General features: G+C 36.7%; 1 long non-coding RNA gene across 1 annotated transcript in view; it reads right to left on the minus strand.

The window, feature by feature from the left end:
* Positions 1–13,145: 13,145 nt before the first annotated feature.
* LOC127630003 (uncharacterized) overlaps positions 13,146–22,317 on the minus strand; it is a 59,724-nt gene continuing 50,552 nt past the window's right edge. Inside the window, exon 3 of the long non-coding RNA XR_007968819.1 lies at positions 13,146–13,177. This is a non-coding gene — a long non-coding RNA (uncharacterized LOC127630003). The remainder of the gene's footprint in view (positions 13,178–22,317) is intronic.

The following is a 22,317-nucleotide window of genomic DNA, read 5'->3' on the forward strand; positions in this document are numbered from 1 at the left end:
GTCCTGGTCAGTGGGGGGCATGGAGTGAAAAAGGTTGATATTAATGTTTTAATGTATATTATTAACATTAAAAATGTACATATGCCAATTTGTACATATGTGTATGCTATATCTTTATCTACATGGCGTACTAATATTTGCACTATAATCACATTGTAATATAATCAAGCAAGCATATCTGACGTTATTTATATTTCCTCCCTTCAGTCGTCATAATTATACATTCATATGGATTTGCTGAATTTGTAAGGCATTGGCTGTATTTTGTGTGATTCTGATTCTGAAGAACAAAATACAGAATTGTTTAGGGTGTGGTTAAATATATCTATGTAAACAATCATGTCACATCGGTATCTGTTTGGTCTCACTTCTAGAAGCACACAGTTGCTTGTGACATGAACAAATATGACAAGAATCCTTAGCCACATTTAAGCAAAAAGTTTCCTCATCATTACCGTCATCCCAAAATGTCATTTTTTGACAAACAAAATGACTTGTGTGAGGTTTTGAACACTAACACTTAGTTTGTCTTGTACATGTCCATGGCAAAGCTTAACAGATAAGGCAATTTGGCCACCAAAGAACAATTTGTCCGCAAAAGGCCTTGACATTGTGTTTAGTGATAGTTTATAGATAACAGATGCGTAGTTGCACTGATACTGAGAGATTAACTCATTGGTTGTGGATGCTACATTTCTCTGTGTATTACAGCTAAAAGGGGCACTTGGACTCTCAATAAGCTTCTACTTTTCTCTGTTTCTTTTTCAGATTGTCAAAGACCGGTGGCTATGAGATGTCAGCAGAGTTTAGGTAGAAAAACACATCAAAGTGGTTGGATTCTGCTAATAATATATATATGTACTCTGTGGCATAAACTAATACACATGCATACCCTGATATAAACACATACTCATATGCTCATAAACTGTTAAACCAGTGCCCATGTCTCTGTTAAAACTCTTGCAATGTACATTGAGCGCCCTCTTTCCTTCTATCAGTTCTATCTGTCTGCAAAGGAAAAGAATGCAGCCATCATTCCTAAACACACACTCCACAAAGCAGGAACCCTCCTCACCTCTTAAGATGTCAGCTTTTGATAAATATACGCAGGTTACCACAGCTTTTATTTAAGACTTTGTGAAACAGCAAGTCTTAAAGTGAAAGAGGACCAACAAGAGGCAGCTGTGGCACTCCAAATGTCCCCTTTAAACCCCATGGTTCGGACAGCAGTTAGTGAGAGACTTCCTGCATGGAAAACTGTGTATGTTTTCCTTCAGTGAATTGAACATCCTGCAGATCTTAAATTCCATTCAGCAGTAAACTCCCTGAACTCTGAGCAGAAAATTAGGTACATCATATAAACAGAAGACAAAAGGGGAAAAGAGGGACCAAAAAACAAAACAAAAGAGAAAGATAAGAAGAAGCTTGACACACCGAGATTGAAAAAAGAAAACACAAATGTGAGCTTACACATTTTCTGTGTTGCAGTTGTTCATTATTGCTTATTTTATGAAATGGAAGCTGAGATGCACAATCAATAAAACAGTGACATGTTTAAAAAATAAAATTAAATAAAAAATAAAGTAATTGTTTTTGTAAATATTAAATGTGCATTTGTTACCTTAGGGAGCTATTTCTGTCTGACCTGACCATAAAACAACAATAACAACCTTCGTGTAACCTAATGTGTTCAGTCATATTTTATATTTTTGTATTGAGGTAAAGTTTATTTTGACCAAATAAATGACATTTTTAGGTTACATGATAAACAATTTTTACAATGTAACTAATTAGGTTGGACAATGAATAAAGCAGCAGATTAAAAAAATATCCAGGCTATTTTATTGTATGTTCGTAAAACACTGCAAACTCTACAGTGTGTGAGACCTATTATCATTAGTTGCACATGCATGCAATAAAATAGGATCATCTTGTATTATATTATTCCATTTTATGACTGAAAACATGATGTAGAATAACCATGAAAGTGTCAGATTTCATTTGGAATTACACTGGCAGTGTTCTCTGTTGTACTGAACTGGCCTTATACAGTATATTCCTTGTCTGCCAATGTGTTTATTGAGCTATTATCAATTGACTGATGAAACAAACTTCTCAACATTCAAAATATGTTCCTAATTTGCTGGATTTATTTGATTTGAAGCCATATGTTTTCTGTTCTGAAATTATTACTGAGGTTTGTAACATAGCATTCTCTATGGATCACAAACATCAGAGTTTTGGTGAAACAATTGAACTTAATATGTTTTTAGTATCAAGAGATGTGGTGTATTTTAAGAGTTTTTTTTAATCCATGGTTTATGGGGTATTCTTCTTTGTTTGTAAACACTGTGCAATAAAGTTCCATAAATGCATTAGTTATCATGAACTAACAATATATATATGAACTAACAATATATATATATATATATATATATATATATATATATATTATGTATAATTGATTAATCTTTGATAATGATAGTTAATAAAGGTAAATTGTTCATTGTTAGTTCATGTCAGTACATAGTATGTTAACTAATGTTAACATATACAACTTTTGATTTTAAAATGGCATTACTATATTAAAAACCATTTAAAAACATTAAAAATAATAAATGCTGTAAACGTATTGTTCATTGTTTGTTAATGTTCATTGTAAACATTGAAATAAAATGTGTGGGTGCTACCTCCTCGTACCACAATAACAGCATATGTTCATTGGCCAATCACTTCTGTTATCATTTCATAGCAACACCATGTGAGTTATTGCAAATAGATTGAGTTGGATCTGATATTTTGAGCACTTCCTCTTGTTTTAACAAAACATATTGCCATTCATCTATCAGAAAATACTTTAAGGTAGGTGGCATCACTTTTGCCTTGTTTAATATGTGCACCACTCACTCTGGGGTTTACCTAAATAGCAGGATCTGACTCCGCAGGTGCACATCTATTGATGCAGAAATGCCATAATATAATGTACTAAAATTCAGAGCAATATTACTTTATTGGCTTGTGTTTAATTAACAGATTGTACACAGTTTATGACCAAATGTGACCAGTAATGATGACATATTAAAATGCCTTTAAATACATACATATATATATTCTGTCTGTGGTTTCCCTTTGTCTGAATTTACATGCTTTATCTGGAGTATTATTGTGTACCATTCTCAAAGGACATATATGTTTCATACAGCAGACCCCATGATCATATCATGGATAAGATAATGCTCTCTCATTGGCTGGTCACTCTACCATGAAAACGTTGCACATACAACTATTTTAAAATCTTTTTGGGGTGATTCAAGAAATGGGAGTTGGAAGGTGAGGTTATTTATAGTGTTAAATTTAACTGTGTATCTAAACATTCTCTGTTATGCTGAGACCATTTCCCTAATTTTATTGGTGATGACACCTGCCTTGCTTCAGTGAACTCTAGTAGTTGCCGAAGGATTGCGCTCTTGCATCACAGTACCTGATTATTGTAACTAGTGCGGGGTGTTGATCCACAAAACATTGGGAAACTGATGATTCAATGGGTGATTCTCATGAAACCTGTCCAGAAATATCCAAATAATTTTTAAATCAATGCAAAAAAAAGAAAAACGTATCCATAAAGAAAATGAAATCTACATATAGCCACTATTATTATTATAATTATATTTTTTTGCAGTGTTACATTATTTAACATTACACTGACATAGCTTTAAAGGAATATTCTGGGTTCAATACAAATCAAGCTCATTTGGAAAAAAAAATATTCAGACTCAAATCTTGATAAAACTGATAAGTTACACCGAAGCACTTACAATGGTAGTGAATTTTGCCAATTTCTGGAGGTTTTAAAGGCAGAAACATGTAGCTTATAATTTTATGAAAGCACTTAAATTAATTCTTATTTTAAAATGAATGTATTACTTGAGCTGTAAAATTGTTTAAAGCAAAATTTTTACAGTAATTTTAGGGTTTGTTTTCATTACATCGTCATGGCAATGAAGTTGTTAAATTGGCTATAATTATACAGAATAGATTAGTAAGCCATTTTTTTCACTCTGAAATCATGTTAACAGGCATATTGTTTTTTGTGCTATACTTTTCAAACAGTGAATATTTGATCGTTTACGAATTGGCCCCATTGACTTCCATTGTAAGTGCTTCACTGGAACCCAGATTTTTACTTTTTTAAAGAAAAGGAGGGACAAATCAAAATAAATTTTTGCGTTAATCAATATCATACCACAAATGCTGTCGATTGCGCTTAACTTATATTGAACCCAGAACAATCCTTTAAGTACATTTTACCCCTCAATTTGACCTCCTAACACTTTACCCACTAAACTGATGGTAAACCCCAAAGATCACAATGCCTAACTACAGACTGTGTCATGTAACAGTTCCTGTGGATGTAGGATAATAATAAGAATAAAAAAAAAAACATATATCTCTCTCTTTAAAATAAGGGTTCAACATCAAAATATGTACACTTTGTTCTCATCATCTAATAACTTAGGAAGACAATGATATTCACGATCAGTGAACATACTGTAGGAAGCATTGATGCACACTGTTTTTCTCTGGGACTTTTTAGGAAGCCTTTTCAGTGCACTGGAACAATTGTTTCTTTACTTCATCTTCTGTCAACACTACAGACTTGGACTACGAAAGCATGGCCTTGGTTCATGTGCCATGCAGTGACCATTACAAAATGCACTGTATTTCATCTCTTTCCGTTTAGACATTGGGCTGTAGGATTGCAGCTGTGTGGCGGGTGCCACCAGTCTGTTCATGTCTTTCCTTGTGTGTCTGTTTGTATGTGTGTGTGTGAGCTATCCCTAGGGTCTCTCTCCCTCAGCCCTGGCTCCCTGATTCTGTGTGTAAAAGCACCCCTGAATGATGGATTACTGTGTCAGTGCAGCCTGCGAAGGATTAATTTGTTTCATTGATTTCTCTTTAGGCAGAATGCCAGCGTTTGCTGCTTCCCACCTCCTTCCCGGAGACTCCCGGCCATAATAGACGGTAATGGCCTAAGACAAATCAACCCGTTTCTTGTAAAAATAGCAGCAAATAACCCCTGACTTTGCCTCACGAGCATAAACCAGAGAGAAGCTCGATTCTGACAGCCACATTGACAACGGGCATTAACCCCAGGAGAAAGCTTGCGCTCCCCTTGAACAAAGCCATAAGTCTTGAATACTTACACCCCGTCTCACAGACCAGAATGGATTGGAAATTACCAACTGTCTATCTGTGCAGGTAAGATGTGCTTTGCTGTGGCCAATCATAGGAGCAAGTAGCCACTGTCTCCTGTTATGTTTAGAACCAAGCATCTTAACAATCAAACATTTTGATGTCTAGCTGAAAATGGACATGGGATGGGTATCTTATAACTAATGTAATCTAATTTGTAATCATATAACTAATAAAACCCATGAACTCTAACAAATTTAGCCTATAAACAGTCACCCCTTATGTTTGTTGGCCTGGGGCAGTCTTTGTGGTGTTGCAGGCCTGGGCAGAGGATGAGAGAGTGTTGAGCTCTGGCCAGGACTCTATGTGGTCTCTAAAGGGCATGGAACACAATGACATACAAAGTATACAGTCAAAGGCCGATGGGCAGCCTCATCAGTGATTCCAAATCTTTAGTTTATACATTTTCTGACCGTGAGTGATACTTAAAATCAATAGCAGGGAAATACATTTTTGAAACAGTCACTTCAAATTAAGGGTCACTTTAATTATTTCACTTTCACCTATTTTAGCTGCATCTGAAAACTGGAAAATGCTGCCTTTGAAGGCTGTATACAGAGGTAGGATAAAAAGGTGCTTTTAAAACTTTTATGAGACCAGTTCCATTCATTCCAAATACATTGTCAGTTAAGCCATTAACTGATTAGACAGCAAGTCAGCTGCCAACATTTTTGGATGCTGCTTGCTATTCACTTCTAAACAAATCACGTGTAAAACTACAGCTTATCAGTTCTTCAGTTCTTTTTGCCCTATTCCTCACAAAATGCATCTAAAGATTTTCTCCCCAGTTTGGAATGCCCAATTACCAATGTGCTCCAAGTCCTCATGGTGGCGTAGTGACTACGCCTCAATCCGGGTGGCGGAGTGGCCTCCGCATCTGAGACCATCAATCCGTGCATATTATCATGTTGCTTGTTGAGCACGTTACCACGGAGACATTGCGTGTTTGGAGGCTTCATGTTATTCTCCACGACATCAACTCACAACGCACCATGGGCCCCACCGAGAACAAGAAGCACATTATAGGAAAAACGGTTAACTCAAAGTGACACTACCCACCCTAGCAACCGGGAAAATTGGTTGCTTAGGAAGCCTGACTGTAGTCACTCAGCATGCCCTGGATTTGAACTTGACTCCAGGTGTGGTAGTCAGCATCTTTACTTGCTGAGTTACCCAGGCCCCAAGGCGATACATATTAATGTTTGCATTACATTAAAAAAAACAAGCTTGTGCAATTAAATTGCATCATAACTCAACCAATAAAGCATTGCATTTGGAATGAAAACGATTGGGGCATGAGTCCTGAAGAGCATACAAGGTTAAAATGTCATAGAAGCACCATGAAATGATGTGGTTGCTTCAGCAACTGTGCCTTTCATGATCTGTTAGGTATAGATTTGAGGTTTAGGGTAGGGAGGTAGGTTTTAGTGATTTAAAACTTGATAGAGTGTTTACCTTAACCTAATCTGTTTGGGAGAAAATATAGCTCGCTTTTAGCACCACACAGTGGACATTTTACCTCGGAACTGCTGCGAACTTAAAATGAACCCCGTAATATAATTAGCAAAAATGTTGCCACAGTCACATAATTTTTGTGAGATCAGGCTGCAGCCCTAAATCAGCCTAGGGGCTGTGTTTGAATATTCCAAAATGAAATTACTGCAAGTCATTGCTTTGTTTACGAAAGACAGACTTTTTGGAAACATGTTCTATGAAGCCCATATTTATAATGCACTGTAATGGTATTATAATGCATTAGTAATGTTTCATAATACACCTTATAATATGTTATTATCTTATGAATAATTGTACCACAATTATAATACTTACCTATTCATGGTATAATGCCTTAGAACACAAGCAAGATATAAGTATATCTGCAGAAGTTATAATGTATTATATATATTTGTAATATATAAAATAGGTATGCTTTATGTAAATTTACAAAAGCTATGTCTTCTTATAAAAATCCAAAAGATGGTTAGTGGTTATAAGACATTACAAGTCATGCTGGAAGTTATATACATTACATATGCACAAAATACAAAATAACACACATTCAATGTAAATTTTGAGATGTTACTAAAAACACTTATAAAGCTATAAAATGTATATCATATCTAGACATCAAATATATCAGAGACTCTCTCTTGAGAAAGAAATATGTACAGTATGTTGATCACACATGTAGCCAATCTTCTTGGGCGTAAACAAACTAAAGAATAATGATAATAATAAAAAAAACCCCATTGGACTCTATGCAATAAAATTTAATGTTTGTGTATCTTATTTGGAGACTTCTTTTTTGTATAAGTTTGACTTGTAATGTATTGTATGATACAAGATTATGTTATGGCTGTTTATAGGAATATATTGCTTTTGTAACTTTACTTAAAGCAAGCAAAGACCACTAATAATAGGACCACGTCATAAAGCCTTTAGACTGTTTACTCTATGCTGTTTTTGCATGACAGTACTTATATGACTTTATTAGCTTCTGCTGTGTTAAAATTGGATGTTAATTGTAATGCATTATACTCTAAAGTATAACTATGAATAGGTGAAGTCTTATAATGCATTGTAACTGTAGATATAATTATTTATGAGAAGTCACAAATAATCTTAAGGTGTATTATGATACATTATTAATGCAGTACAATGCATGTAAAATGTCTTTACAATGCATTATAAATAATGGCTACATAGAAAGTGTTACCTCTTTTTTTTTCTTAAGGACCTTGATGTTGAGCAGAATTGTTTATGTTCTTCCACTGAAGGCACTAAAGTGCAAACACTCAAATCACAATTCTTTCTCAGTGCGAATCAATCCTAATACCCCTTTTGCTCTATGTAGAAACAAGTCCTTCAACTCTGATGCTATGGGTGGAATTAAGTAAGCTCAGCTATGATACCTGCTCATTGATAGCCCCTTCCCAAGCTCCTTGCTGTCAAGAGCTGTGTTCCTCTCAGAAAAACAACAGTTCTCAGGGGTCCTTACAACCTCAAGTGGCTCCAGAAAAGGTTAGTTGTCAGGTAATTGTCCAGCTGCGGTTGGGCTTATCTTAATCACTGTGCTTCAGCTTAAAAGCCCAAAGTCTCTGTTATGAAGAGGCTAACAGTGCTACAGGGAGGGGTGGCTGGCTGGAGTGCTGAGATAGCCGAGGCAAAATATGGTATGCTAGCGTCAAGCTAAAATATATAATGTGGACAAAGTGTACGAAACCTACAACAAGAGTTTCGAACAGAAGAAAAGAAGAACAAATGGAATGGAAAAGCAGAAACACTTTTGAGCCATCCAGAACCAAACAAGCAAGTCAAGGCAGAATCCATTTGTCCTGGTTTGTTATGTATATCTGTAAAGTGCAGTTCCTAGGGCTTTGTGAATCCTTTGATGTTTCTGTTGCTACTGTGTCAATAGTTGGAGAAAACCACATTCAGCATTCATAACACTATCCGAGGTGCTTTGGTAATGTTTTTTTTCTTAGAAATTAAGAAATTTAAAAAACTAAAATGCACTCTTACAAGGGTCAGCAGATACTACCAATACATTAAACAACTTAGTACTTAGAAATCCAAATTAAAGTGTACAGAAAGAGCACAGATCGGTGATCATATAAATGTTAGAAATGTAAACATTCAACCAACGCAGCCATTCAATCTGATGTAGGTTGTAGCGGTGACACATATTCTGCCATCATTTTGCTCTACCGATGTTATAGGTTGAACACAAACTATCAAATATTTTTCAAGGGTCCATCAATAATCTTGACATGCAGACCCATACAGCATAAAACTAAGCAGAATTAACTGTCTCAACAAAAGAATCTGGTGCACATGTTGACCCAGAGGCCAAAAGGTTTCCAAACAGACTTCTCTACTCATCCCCACTATGCTTTAATATGTTCATTTGTTGGTCGCTGGGGCAATTATAAAGGTATACTTCAGCAGGTCTAATGGACCAGGAGCAAAGAGCATAGCTTTTACAGTGGGACTCGAGTCAAAGGTTAGCATGGCCACATGCCTGATTATGGAGCATTCGATGAAATGGAAAAGCACAGGCACAGGGTGTAGTGTACGAGCTGGCCATCATTTTGCATACAGGCTTAACTGCTCATCTTTATGCATTTCTTAGCTATGAAAATGTCATATGAAAAACACATTAATGATCATTTTAGCCATCATGCAGTAGATGGTGTTTTTTGTTGTCCAGATTGCCACCAACGCTTAATGACTACTAAATATGAATGGCCAAGGTCACGGGGGTCGCGGTCTGCATTTAGAGTGTATGACCATTGCCATATGTAAAGGTTAAAATGGAATTGCTTATGCCAGGTTTATGAAGAGCCCCATTTATGCAGGCCAGCAAGGGTGATTTATGACCTGAGATAAGAGAAAAGATGGGTGGAAAACTCTTTCTTTTTCAAATGAAATCAGCTTCTGTAAATAAGCAGCTTACTTAAATCCATCACGCTGTCACAGGGAATAACCGTTCCCTTGCTCGGATGAAATAACAGCTTTTGTCTTGGTATAGACAACTGTGGTTTTTTGGTGTTTGTGTATGAAACCCTTTTTTTTACATAATTACAAATGATATTAGCCTAGACAATTACATCATTCTTAAATCTGAGTAAGCAGTACAAATCACAACATATTAAAAAGTAATTACACATTTTTTCTCTGTGTAATCTAGTACTGCATAAGCAGTCAGCGTAGTAAAAAGGGTTGCCAGCCTCCGAAAGCATATTCTGTTTATTCAATTTGGCCAAATAAAAAAAGAAACAAAATTGACTGCATGTCTCATCATTTCTACCTGAGTCCTAACTAGAAGTTAGAAGTGAAAACTTAGTCATGTATAATTACTTGAAACAAGTCATCACAATTGACTTGTCAAAGTTACACTTTTGGGATTCCATATTGTGTTCAAAAGGTCCCTTTTACCTGCTTTCAGAACAGCGTCGGAGTCAGAGCTGAAACTTGGACGTTTAAAAAAACCCAACAAGGCTGAGAACATTTGTGGGACTTCGGCCTTTAAATCTGAAAACCACTCTGCAGTAAGATCTTTGTGAAACTATACCCCTGTGGCTCAGGGTCTGGCTGAAATAGAAAAAAAGTAAAGAAAGAGATCTGCTTTTGAACTGTTTGCCAAAACGGAAACACAGTCTAGTGCTGCTCATTTTAACGAGTCGTAAGGACTATTTTCGTTCCCTCAAATAGTAATACATTTGGCCTATCCTTTTTATGTAAGCTTTATGTTTTTCTAGGTGTGGATCAAAGGGTGATAATGTGGAAAACCATATGCACTGATACCTTTCAGCTAATGCCTCTCAATGTCACACACACACACACACAAAAACTATGTGTATAATATTACTATATGTTACATTTGGATCGCAACAACCATGTCAACCTAGGACAAAATTAAAATGTATGAAGCTCTGTGGGAAAAGTCAAGCTGAAAAGTTAGTACAGCAAACCAAAATATTGGTTTGACAACAGTGACATTTGAAATAGGGCATAGGTTGGATGTAATGCAAATACAAGTACAAAGTTCTCCCTTTTAAACACACCCCTCTGAGTGATTGATCATAACGGTACTACATTTCCACTTGTCATATTAATCTCCATGTGCATTTAATGCATTTATCATTGGGCATGTAAACTACATCCTCTTCTGTAAGAGGCATGCCTTTTTCCAGCATTCATTACACATAAACAAGACAAAACTGTCCTCTATTAAATGGTTTAAAATGCTGTTCAACTCTCCATTAGGTGCTTATTGCACCTATTGGTCTACATCATTTCATATAAAAATATGGCCTTAAATATGGCTGAAAGATTTGTTTATTTTATCTATGTCTGTGCTTGGGCATGTGTGGTATTTTGTCTCTTATTGGGACAGCTATTCTGTGAAGACTTTTCACTTGACTGTTTGTTTGTGTGTTCAGGAAAAAGAGCTTTTCATTAAAATATGACTTTATCAATAGGTGTGATCAATAGTGGCAGCCCGACATTGTGTAATTATTCTGGCCTCCTGTATCAATAAAGCTGTCATGCTTGATCTTTTGGCCGTGAGCAGGCTGGAAACAAAGTCGAAATACAATTTAAAATCTTTTTTTTTTATAAGCTCCATGTTTAGCATAGCCTTAGTGAAGAGAACAAAGCTACTTTTCCCAAAACCACAAAAAAAATAAAATAAAAAATAAGATTATAATTCAAGTGTCTTTTGTTACTACTTCAGTCTTTTAAGTTCCTTACACATACAGTATACAGTATACAGTATACATTATACACCCACATGCATGTGCCTACTCACATATGTGCAACCCACACACTAACACATTGCAGTGGCAGAAGCGTCAGAGGCAATGAGGCAGTTTATATCAGGGGCTTGTGTTTCACAGTCTACCTCTCCTGGAACAAAGTAGCCTTAGCCAATAACACTTAAGACACCGGTACAGAAAAACGTGAGCTCTTTTATTGCCACTCATCATTCATGTAATATCTGGCAGCATTTGTGATTACAGAACAAGTGATTGACTAACTAGACACTCGGGTGTTGAGTTACGAGCAGGCTTACCTTCTAGTTGGACGTGGAACATCTGCGTCGACAATAACTCTTCTTTCCTACTTCAACACTAAATCACAGAAAACGGCAAAGATGGAACAGTTAAATAATAACCTCAGATTTATTGTAAAACTGTCACAAAATTAACATTATGGTGTGGCCACTTCAGGATGGAGAGAAAGTGTATGGAGAGGTGATCGATTGGAAAGTTGATGGGAGTATTGATATACAGTAGTGCAAGAGAGAGAGAGAAAGACAGATAGAGCATAGGTAGCTTGATCGACCACATGCACTGGAATCAATTGACTCTGGGGGAGAGGAGAGAGTCTGAATGGTAGTGAGATAGTAAGATCTGCTGTCAATGGGTGACTGAAACTCTTGCAGGACTATAGTAGAATGTTACCTCATAAGGAACATTAAACATTAAACAAAAAGGATTTTATAACTTACAATAGAATATATATATATATATATATATATATATTCTATTGTAATTTGTGTGTTTCTCAATAGCTATTACATATGAGAAACACACTGGTATCACTTTAAAATAAGGATTTATATGTTGAGGTTTGTGAACATTCGTGGATGTTGTATTTTGACTTTGCTATACACAACGCATAATTTAAATGAATAAAACAGACTAAATACTGTTCACAAGACTCAAGACTGTCATTTAAGGGTTAAACCTCTGCCGGCACCGAGTCACGTGACACAACAGCATGCCGTCGATTACCTTGAAGCGCCAACAAAAGCGCCTCTGGTAAGAAATCTCTTTAAGATTATTAATTGAAAAGAGGAGAGTCTCTCATTTAGTTTGATATACCTCATTAAAAAAAATTTCTTTTTTTTGCATGTTAGAGCCCTGATAAACACGATGTCCACATATGTGGAAACTTGTACTGCGTTTCCACAAAATGAGAAAAAACATGTTTGTTATTTTGAATAACTTTCAACTCTAACACATCTGTGGGTCATTACGCTTCATTTTAACATACATTTTGTTATATTTTATTTTGTTATCACTGTTTAATACAATTCTATTCATTAACATTAGTTAGGCTGTCTTGCAGGAAATAATTCACAGAACGAGCAGTATGGCTGGTGAAATTGTCATGCTGGAGGGTCATATCAGGATGAGCCTGCAGGAAGGGTACCACATGAGGGAGGAGTATGTGTTCCCTGTAACGCACAGTGTTGAGATTACCTGCAATGACAACAAGCTCAGTCCGATGATGCTGTGACACACCGCCCCAGACCATGACAGACCCTCCACCTCCAAATCGATCCCGCTCCAGAGTACAGGCCTCGGTGTAACGCTCATTCCTTCGGCGATAAACGTGAGTCCGACCATCACCCCTGGTGAGACAAAACCACAACTCATCAGTGAAAAGCACTTTTTGCCAGTCCTTTCTGGTCCACCGAAGGTGGTAGGTGACGTTGTTGCCGGTGATGTCTGGTAAGGACCTGCCTTACAACAGGCCTACAAGCCCTCAGTCCAGCTTGTCTCAGCCTATTGTAGACAGTCTCAGCACTGATGGAGGGATTGTGCATTCCTGGTGTAACTCAGGCAGTTGTTGCCATCCTGTACCTGTCCCGCATGTGTAATATTCAGAAGTACCGATCCTGTGCAGGTGTTGTTACACGTGGTCTGCCACTGCGAGGACGATACTGTACGATACGATACTGTAGCACTGTCTTAGGGGTTTCACACTAAGGACATTGCAATTTATGGCCCTAGCCACATCTGCAGTCCTCATGCCTCCATGTGTTTTTCAGAGTAAGTAGAAAGGTCTCTTTAATGTCCTAAGTTTTTATAACTGTGACCATAATTGCCTGCCTGACAGGTATATGTTAATTTCTTAATAAAAAACATGATTTTTACAGCATTTAATAATCTATGGTATATATAAACATTGCTATTTTATGTTAGTTCATAATGCATTAAAGGAAGAGTTCACCCATGAAAATGTTCTAAATTTTTACTCCTCATGTTGTTCCAAACCCATATGAATTTCTTTCTACCATTGAACACAACAAGTGATGTTAGGTAGAATGTTAGCATGAGTCACCATTCACTTTCACAACATCTTTACACAATACAATGAAAGTGAATGGTGACTGATGTTGTCAGTCTCTAACATTCTGTCTAAAATCTTTTTGTGCCCCCAAGGAAGAAAGATAGTCAGATGAGTGTAGGACAAAATTATGAGATCATTTTCATTTTGGGTAAACTATCTCCTTAAACTAATGTTAACATGCACAGTTTATATACAAACTTTAATCTAAATGTATTGTTCATTGCTAGTTAATGTTAATTATTGCATTAACTAATGTTAACATATACAACCTCATTGTGAGTTGTTACAGTACAAACAAATATCACATTATTAGTCACTGATTACCACAAACACAATGTCAACTGTTGTCTGTCATTAGTGTTGTTGTCATCATCATCATCATCATGATCAATGCATTAGTCCATGCTTATGAAAAGGAAATTTTTACTAAGCCTACAGTGACAAAGTTAATGTGGCTATGATCAAATTGACTGAGAGAGCCTGGACAATTTGCCCTCTAACTTGTCGCTAAAGTTGTGGGTGGAATATCAAACTGTGTAAATCAAACCAAAAGAGCAATTTCAAAGACAACAAGAAGCGCTGTTTTTTGTAACCTTTTTGTTTGTGCAAATCGATTCACAGTAGTCTATATGACAAATCAATTTTTCACACAAATTTATTAAAGCACAGACCCTGGAGTGATTTATTCAAACGTGGAAATGTTCACATGTCAATTTACACAAGGCTAACTATGTCTGCTGCTCCAAACTTACTTCAAAACCACAAAGAGCGTACACAACAAAATCTTCTTCGGATCGTACAACATCATGACGACCTGGAGTGGAATACAGTTATTATTATTTTGTATTTTTAATATGTAATCCCATTACATGTATTCTGTTACTCCCCAACCCTGGTCATATGGGTTTGTCATGAGGTTGAGTAAATAATGACATCATTTTTATTTTCGGTGAACTTCCTTTAACTTGTTTGACCTTTAAAGCTTGCTTCTTCTAAAGCTATGCATTACCTCAGGATATATGTGGTGGTCCTGGCAGAGTGGCTTACTGGGGGTGGTTTTTAGACATCTGCAAGACAGAATTGGATCGGCTGACGTGGACACATCTCTTTGGCCTGAGCCAAAGAAGTACACTGCCCGTTTCACACAGCTCTTGGCAAGTTTGTATGAGAGTCTTGGAAACTGAGTCAACATGGAGGCTGTTGCAAATTTCTTGGGCACTGGACAGTTTGAGAGGCATCAAGTTGTATTGTATATTGGGCTTTATGGTAGAGTGATTCATAGATATCTCGATAGGTAGCTCAACTTTACTTAGAGTTTTGGAATACTGGTATGAGCAACATAGTTTAAAGATTTTAAAATGTACAGTAAGAGCATAAACATGCAAGTATGGTCCCCCAATAGACAGACACAACAACACATAACATGTGCTTTCTCTCTTCAATTGCTCACCTGTCCATTTCCATCTCCCCTCCTCTCCCCAATACATGGGAACTGCATCTAGCCCTACATCTGCGTACCATATACACATAGGAGACACGTTGTTCAAGTCTGGGTCTACATTCTGCAGCCAGTGTAGACAGATGCCTGACTGCTTGCTTCTTGCCTGCCCCCCCCCCGGGACCCCCTCTCCTGCCATGCCTCTCTCGGAGGGTGATTGATGAGAAGCCATTTCCGTACTTCTCCCTCGCAGACAGCACCCGGCTCTCCTCCACTGATGTACCATGTGAAAAGGAATGGGTTTCTCTTCAAGCCATCAAATGAAGCATCCATACACTGGAGGTTCTGCTGGGCTATATCCAGCCACTGCAGTGTACCAAACCAAAGCCTGACACTAGTGTCAGCGAGTGAAGATTGTGTGAGCCTGGGAAAGAGGTAAAAGTTTGTGCTACATACATTAGGCGGCCTTCTGTGCTCAACAAAACTAGGTTTGTTTGGATGCAAGATGGTCACGCAGAGTGCAGACAGATATGTAGGCACTGACTCAGGGAACAGCACAGGGATGTGAGGAACGCAAAGTGGTAGACTCTCAAATACACCTTAAAAAATGGAATAAACAGATAAAACAATTTCGACAACACAATATAAAGCAAGACGCAGAGAGGGAGAAAGGAATACAGAGCATCACATATGGTAAAGGAATCTTCCATGTTCAGTCTAAGTTATGCTCAATTGACAATATTTGAGCAATGTTAAAAAATATCCGGTAAATCTACGGTAAAATAATGGCAGCTGTGGTTGCTAGAAATGTACCTTAAAATTAATTAATTTAAGTACTTTTATAAAATTATAAGCTTCACGTCTGCATTTAAACCCTTCAAAAATGGGCACCATTCACTTCCATTGTAAGTGGCTCAAAATAACCTACGAGTTGAAATAATCAACCTTTTTTTTTTGATAATCAACATTATGTCACAAATGCTGTTGATTGAGCTTGACTTGTATTGAACCTGGAATATAAATAAATAAGAAGGACATTTACAAGGAAAAGTAACAATGGAAGTGAATGGGATTTCTAAAGTATACCCACAAGATGTAACATTATATGTGTTAACATAATTTTAGTGGGATAACATATGGCATTTTCTGACATTACAGGGTTAACCAGCGTTATGTTGTCATGACAACAAATTTGTAATATTGGATATAACTTCACATACATAAGGTTAGTAGTGATTTTGCCACACTAAAATCATGTAAACACATATAATGTTTATATCTTGTGGCTATGGTTTTGAAACAGTGAGTATTTTTTGCTCTTTTTTTATGAAACGAGGGAATAGTCAAAATAAATTTTTGTGGTATTCAACATTATGCCACAAATTCTGCTGATTGAGCTTAACTTGCTTTAAACCTGGAATATTCTTTAAAAGGATAGTTCACCAAAATATTTAAATTCTCTAATCATCCCAGATGTGTATGACTTTCTTTCTTCTGCTGAACACAATTAAGATTTTTAGAAGAATATCTCAGCTCTGTAGGTCCTTACAATGCAAATAAATGGTGATCAGAACTTTGTAGCTCCAAAAACACTTAAAATAAACATAAATATAATCCATATGACTCCAGTGCTTAAATCCATATTTGGAAGCTATATGATAGACGTGGGTGAGAAACATACCAAAATTGTAACTTTTTTACCCTAAATCTCCATTTTTACTTTTCCGTTTACATCTAAAGACACATGTGGTGCCTGTTTAGTTTCACTTTCACATCTGAAAGTGAAAAGTGGAGAAATAGAGTAAAAAAAGGACTTAAATATTGATCTGTTTCTCATCCACACTCAGCATATCTCTTCTGAAGATCTAGATTTATCCACTGGAGTCATATATTACTTTTATGTTTCCTTTATGTGATATTTGGAGCTACAAATGGTCTGATCACCATTCATCACAGAGCTGAAATTTTCTTCAAAAAATCTTTGTTTGTGTTCTGTTGAAGAAAGAAAGTCATACACATCTGGGATGCCATGAGGGTGATTAAATGATGAGAGAAATTTCATTGTTGGGCAAACTATACTTTTAAGTAAACACTCTTCAGCTCTCCAAGTAGTTTGCTTAGTTAACTTCAAAATTCTGTGATAAACATACAGTATTATTAAGATATCACAGGATTTCCCCTCACTCAACACACTCTGTAATAATATTTAATGAAGTGCGTCATTTTAGCACAAGCTAGGTGGCTAACTTTGCTTGTTTTCTTTTCATTTACTCCCCGCCTTTTTTGGTCCTGACTTGGCACAGACAGCCACACCCATCAAAGGCTTTGAACGCAGTTGATGTGCGCTCAGCATCTGATGTGATGCTCTGCACTGGGTAAAAGAACAGCCTGTGTGATGCTGCATAACAACATTTGACCCCATTTAAAAACTTGATACCAATTAAGTAGGATTTTGCCCATAAATAATTTAGCAGGTTCTCTCTCTCTTTTTCTCTCCCTCAATCTCACACTGCACTCTCACATTGGAAAGAGACTGGCTAATGAAGCACCCACTTGGGTGAAATTGGAGCAGACAGACTGACTATGGCCCATTTTTTATCAGCTTCTCTAAGTGAATCATATCTAAATGTGATATTTATATTGTGGCAAATTATTCTATATGCTTTTGCCCATCATCTTCTAACTAATTGATTGGTCTAGCGAAGGATATTTCCAGAATGGTTGAAGACCATTGACGAAAGTGAGATAGAAAGTCAGAGACAGACAGAGTGAGAAAATACCCTGCTGAAAAATCCAGTTTTAACGGGTAGCTGGTTTTTGAAAAATGTTAGCTGGTTCCTAGCTGTTATCCTGGTATTGTATAGAACTTTACACAGATAGGGTTAGTGGAAGAGATTTTAACACACTAAAATCATGTTAACGCATATAATGTTCTTGAGCTTTAGGCCTGCTTTTGAAATGGTGTGATTCAGTGGTGTAGAAGTGTCAGAAGGGGTGGGCATACTGTGAATTTATGAAGCCCCCCAATAAATAAATAAAAACATATAAAAACATCCACCCCATCTCTATAATGTATAGAGATATATTTACATTTATATACAGTACATAGGTAAATGTGTAAGACATATATTTTATCCTTGGCTGTATTAATCATAGTCCAACATGAATTTACAAAATATATATCAAGGTAAGTGTCTTTCTGGCATGGTGTACAGTGCACTACTAAGAACCATGGGATGGTAACTTTATGTTAAATATTTATTTGAATGAATAGGTCATTACATGATTAATTCTTAAAGCTACTGTGAAAATTGGTAATATTTTGTAATTACTCTAATTAATAAACTAATTCAATAAACTGTTAAGCATTGTATAGCTCATATGAGTGTAGTAATGTTCACATTAACATATTATCTTGTACTACCTATATATAGCCTACATAATAATGAATGGTTATTAGTTGTATATGTGTACTATAATGTTTTTTCTCTATAGTGAAATAGTTTTCCTACTTGTGTGCAAATGTGTGTATCTGTACGCAAATAGCAACAGAAGCTATTTTCATTAAGTGTAAAAAGCAACAAAAAGCATATTCTTTCCACTAAGTGCAAATAGTGTTAGATGCTATTTGCTCTCCTGTGCATATAGTGGCAGATACACTTACACCCCTATTTAAATACTAACATATAATATAGTGGCATCACTGCAGCATTTTTACTGTGTTTATTTGGAGACCCACAGACACCCTACACCAACCCCTAACCCTAACCATACCTTACAAAAATTAACCATGGTTTTACTACAATAACCATAGCATCACCATGATATTTTGCTAGTAAAATCATAGTTACCACAAAATTAAACATAGTTACTATTAACTACTAGAAACAACATGTAACTGTAGCAACACCATGATTAGTACATCAGATCTATATAGTTTCCACCAAAACACATGGTTACTACAATATTACTACAATAAAACCATGGTTAATTTTATCTTCACTGTGACAAAATCACTGCAAGGAATCTCTTATATTTATTACTATAAGTAGTATTATAGGAAATATTAAGAGTAGAGATATGGGAAAAAGACCATCAAGGGGTGAGATTTGAACCCAGCATGACAATACCGTCATTACAACCAGAGCTACTACAGCTGCATATGGGAGCGCAGTTTGTCTTAAAAGTTTGTGTTTCCACCAGACTATTGGAGCACAAATATTCACTTAGTTATCCAATCTCTTAATCCATTAAATGTCTAACCCATTAACCAGTTTAATGTCTCTGCCCATAACAAAAATGTTAATATCCCCACCTTCATTTGATCAGCAGTTGACCCCAAATAAATCTGTTGTGGCTGTCTTGAGTTTGGTCTGAGCTGTGGTGGGTGGAGTTAGTGTAAATACCCTCTGCCAACAAGATGGGCTATTTGCACTTAGTGTACTGTATAAAGACACTCTGATATAGCTTTAAACAATGGCATATTCTCCTTAATAATAAGACTTGTCTGCTGGCCTAACATGCCAAATAAATAAATATTTTTCATCCCTTCATTCTCAATCATGTATTTTTAACCACTTTCCACTCTTAATTATTCTACAAACATATAGAGAAAAACGAAACATTTATCCATTCAGAATTTATTCTTTGATGCTTATAAGCAAAGTGTGACAACTGTTTACCAAATCACACCACCCCATCAGGCCTTCAGAATTTCCACAGAATCCCTCAACAGTGCAAATGAATGGGTAACTAAAGTCAGATTGACAGATTTATAAGCCAATCAGATTGATTTATTTGTTCTTGGTGGGTGTGATCTTTAGTATATGTCCCGGTTGTGGCCGTCTAGCTGACCTTGAATGACGCAATCATGCTTTAAGTGATGCACATAATTTGAAAGCAAAGAGCGCGAGATCTTGCTGACGAGTCGGCTGTCACTGCCGCTATCCCCGTTGAGAAAGAGATTTAAAAACACAAGATGTTCTGCATGACCGTGTGATTGCTTAATTTATTAAACAGAAAATGAGGGCTGATTTTCACTTCAAGTATATTGGTAAATGATTTGCTATCATGAAAAAAAGTGGAAAAAAATTATGGGACACAGTTGTCCAGCATCTGCGAAGAGAATCAAAAACTACCATGGGTGCAAAAACATGATGTATTTTCACAAATTGAATTGCATACATTAAATTTAAATGAATAGCCTATACTGTATACTTGTATACATATACGTTTAGCAGAGAACTAAATTTACAGCGCAAATAATGGTTATTACAGGGATGCTTGTGCATCAGCATTAGACGCTGGAAATGTCCTGTCCCTTACTGAAGCGGAAAATATGATTGGTTAGCAAATATCCAATCATGTCTGAAATGAACGTTCTGATTGGTTGATCAGCTTAGTCGGGCTGTCTGTCTTGCCTGTGCCATGTGTTACACTCCTGCCTACACTAAAAAAAATAAAAAATAAAACACACACACACACACACACACACACACACACACACACACACACACACACACACACACACACACACACACACAATTCACCCAAAGCTGCTGCGGCATCGCATTAATAGATTGAAAAAAGTTCCAGGTTAAAAGACTACTTGTTGTTCTGTCAGGAAGACTCGCAGACTTGAGTGAAATTGAAGATGACATTTATTTGATGAATGTAAAACAGAAAAGTAATGTCTCTCTTTGGCATAGGCCCCGTCTGGCGGTCTGAAGTTGAAGTACTCGGAACCGTCATATCCTGCCGTAGATAGGAGGCAGGGGCGAGGAGCCTACCCCCTTGCAGGACGGGACTCAACTGGTGGTGGTGGGGTGGTGGAGGTTGCCGTGCTAGCACACTGAAACAGCAATGTGATATATTGTGAGCTTATAAAGCAATGGCTTACATGTGATTGGCTGGGAATTACCCAGCTAATAGTGCGATGATGTACAGCTGCTAGTCTTCCCGCTAGAACTATGCTGTAGTGGTGGCCATACGTATCATCACTTATTTCAGGTGGGCATATGCAAAATTCGAAGAAAGATAGGTGGGCATATGGCAGACTACACTATTGGTGTTTATTTACGTGTTTATGGACTGGCCTAATTCACTTCCATTTTCAGTCCCATACTTATTTTTATATAAATAAGGCATGATTCGAAACATTATGCCACAAATTCTCTAGATTGACCTTCTATTGATTCCAGAACATTCCTTTAATGTCTATTGCATATATTACTCTGTGTCATTTTTATGCCAGTGAAGAGCCAAATTTATATTCTAAATTCAATAGAATCAAATCTAAAGTATAAACTAGAACTAAAGTTAGTGACCAGCTAGTAGCTGGATTGTTGTTGGTATAAGAAGGTCTACCAGGTGAGGATTACACTTTTAGCAACTCATGATGTTAGAGTTGGAATGAACCGATCAATAAGAAAAGATGAAAATATTAATGGCACTAACTGCCCAATTGACAGTGTGTGAAAGAGAGATGAAGGAAATAAGTAGAGAGAAAGAATGGGTGCTGAAGCTGAGGATGTGATTAATGAGAGGGAGACTCATGTTGAGAAGGCCTGAAGAAAAAGATAAATTATGTTTGAGTATTAAGCATGAATGTGTGAGTTTGTGTCAATGTGTGTATGTGTACGTCTGCATTACATACTTGGTTGCTGTTTTCTTTTGCTTGAGCTCTATCAGTGGGGGATAGTTGCTGTCTTCTTTGAAGCGAGCTCCAGTTTCTGTGAAATCAGATTCTCTATTCCCCGTGCTCCTCTCTGCAATGCCAGTGAAAACATATACAGGCACACACGCACACCCCATCTATAAGGCTTGGCTTCAACAAACACTGAGGAGCATGTCTCTCTATGCCTTATGTCTTTTTTCCTCCTGCTGTTCTCTCTCTTCCTTTATTTCACTGCTTGAGACACCTCTCATCATTTTAGTACGTGTGCCATTACAAATGTCAGCATTACATAACACAATAGTAT

Source organism: Xyrauchen texanus, chromosome 3 (assembly GCF_025860055.1).
Source record: "Xyrauchen texanus isolate HMW12.3.18 chromosome 3, RBS_HiC_50CHRs, whole genome shotgun sequence".
NCBI lineage: Eukaryota > Metazoa > Chordata > Actinopteri > Cypriniformes > Catostomidae > Xyrauchen > Xyrauchen texanus.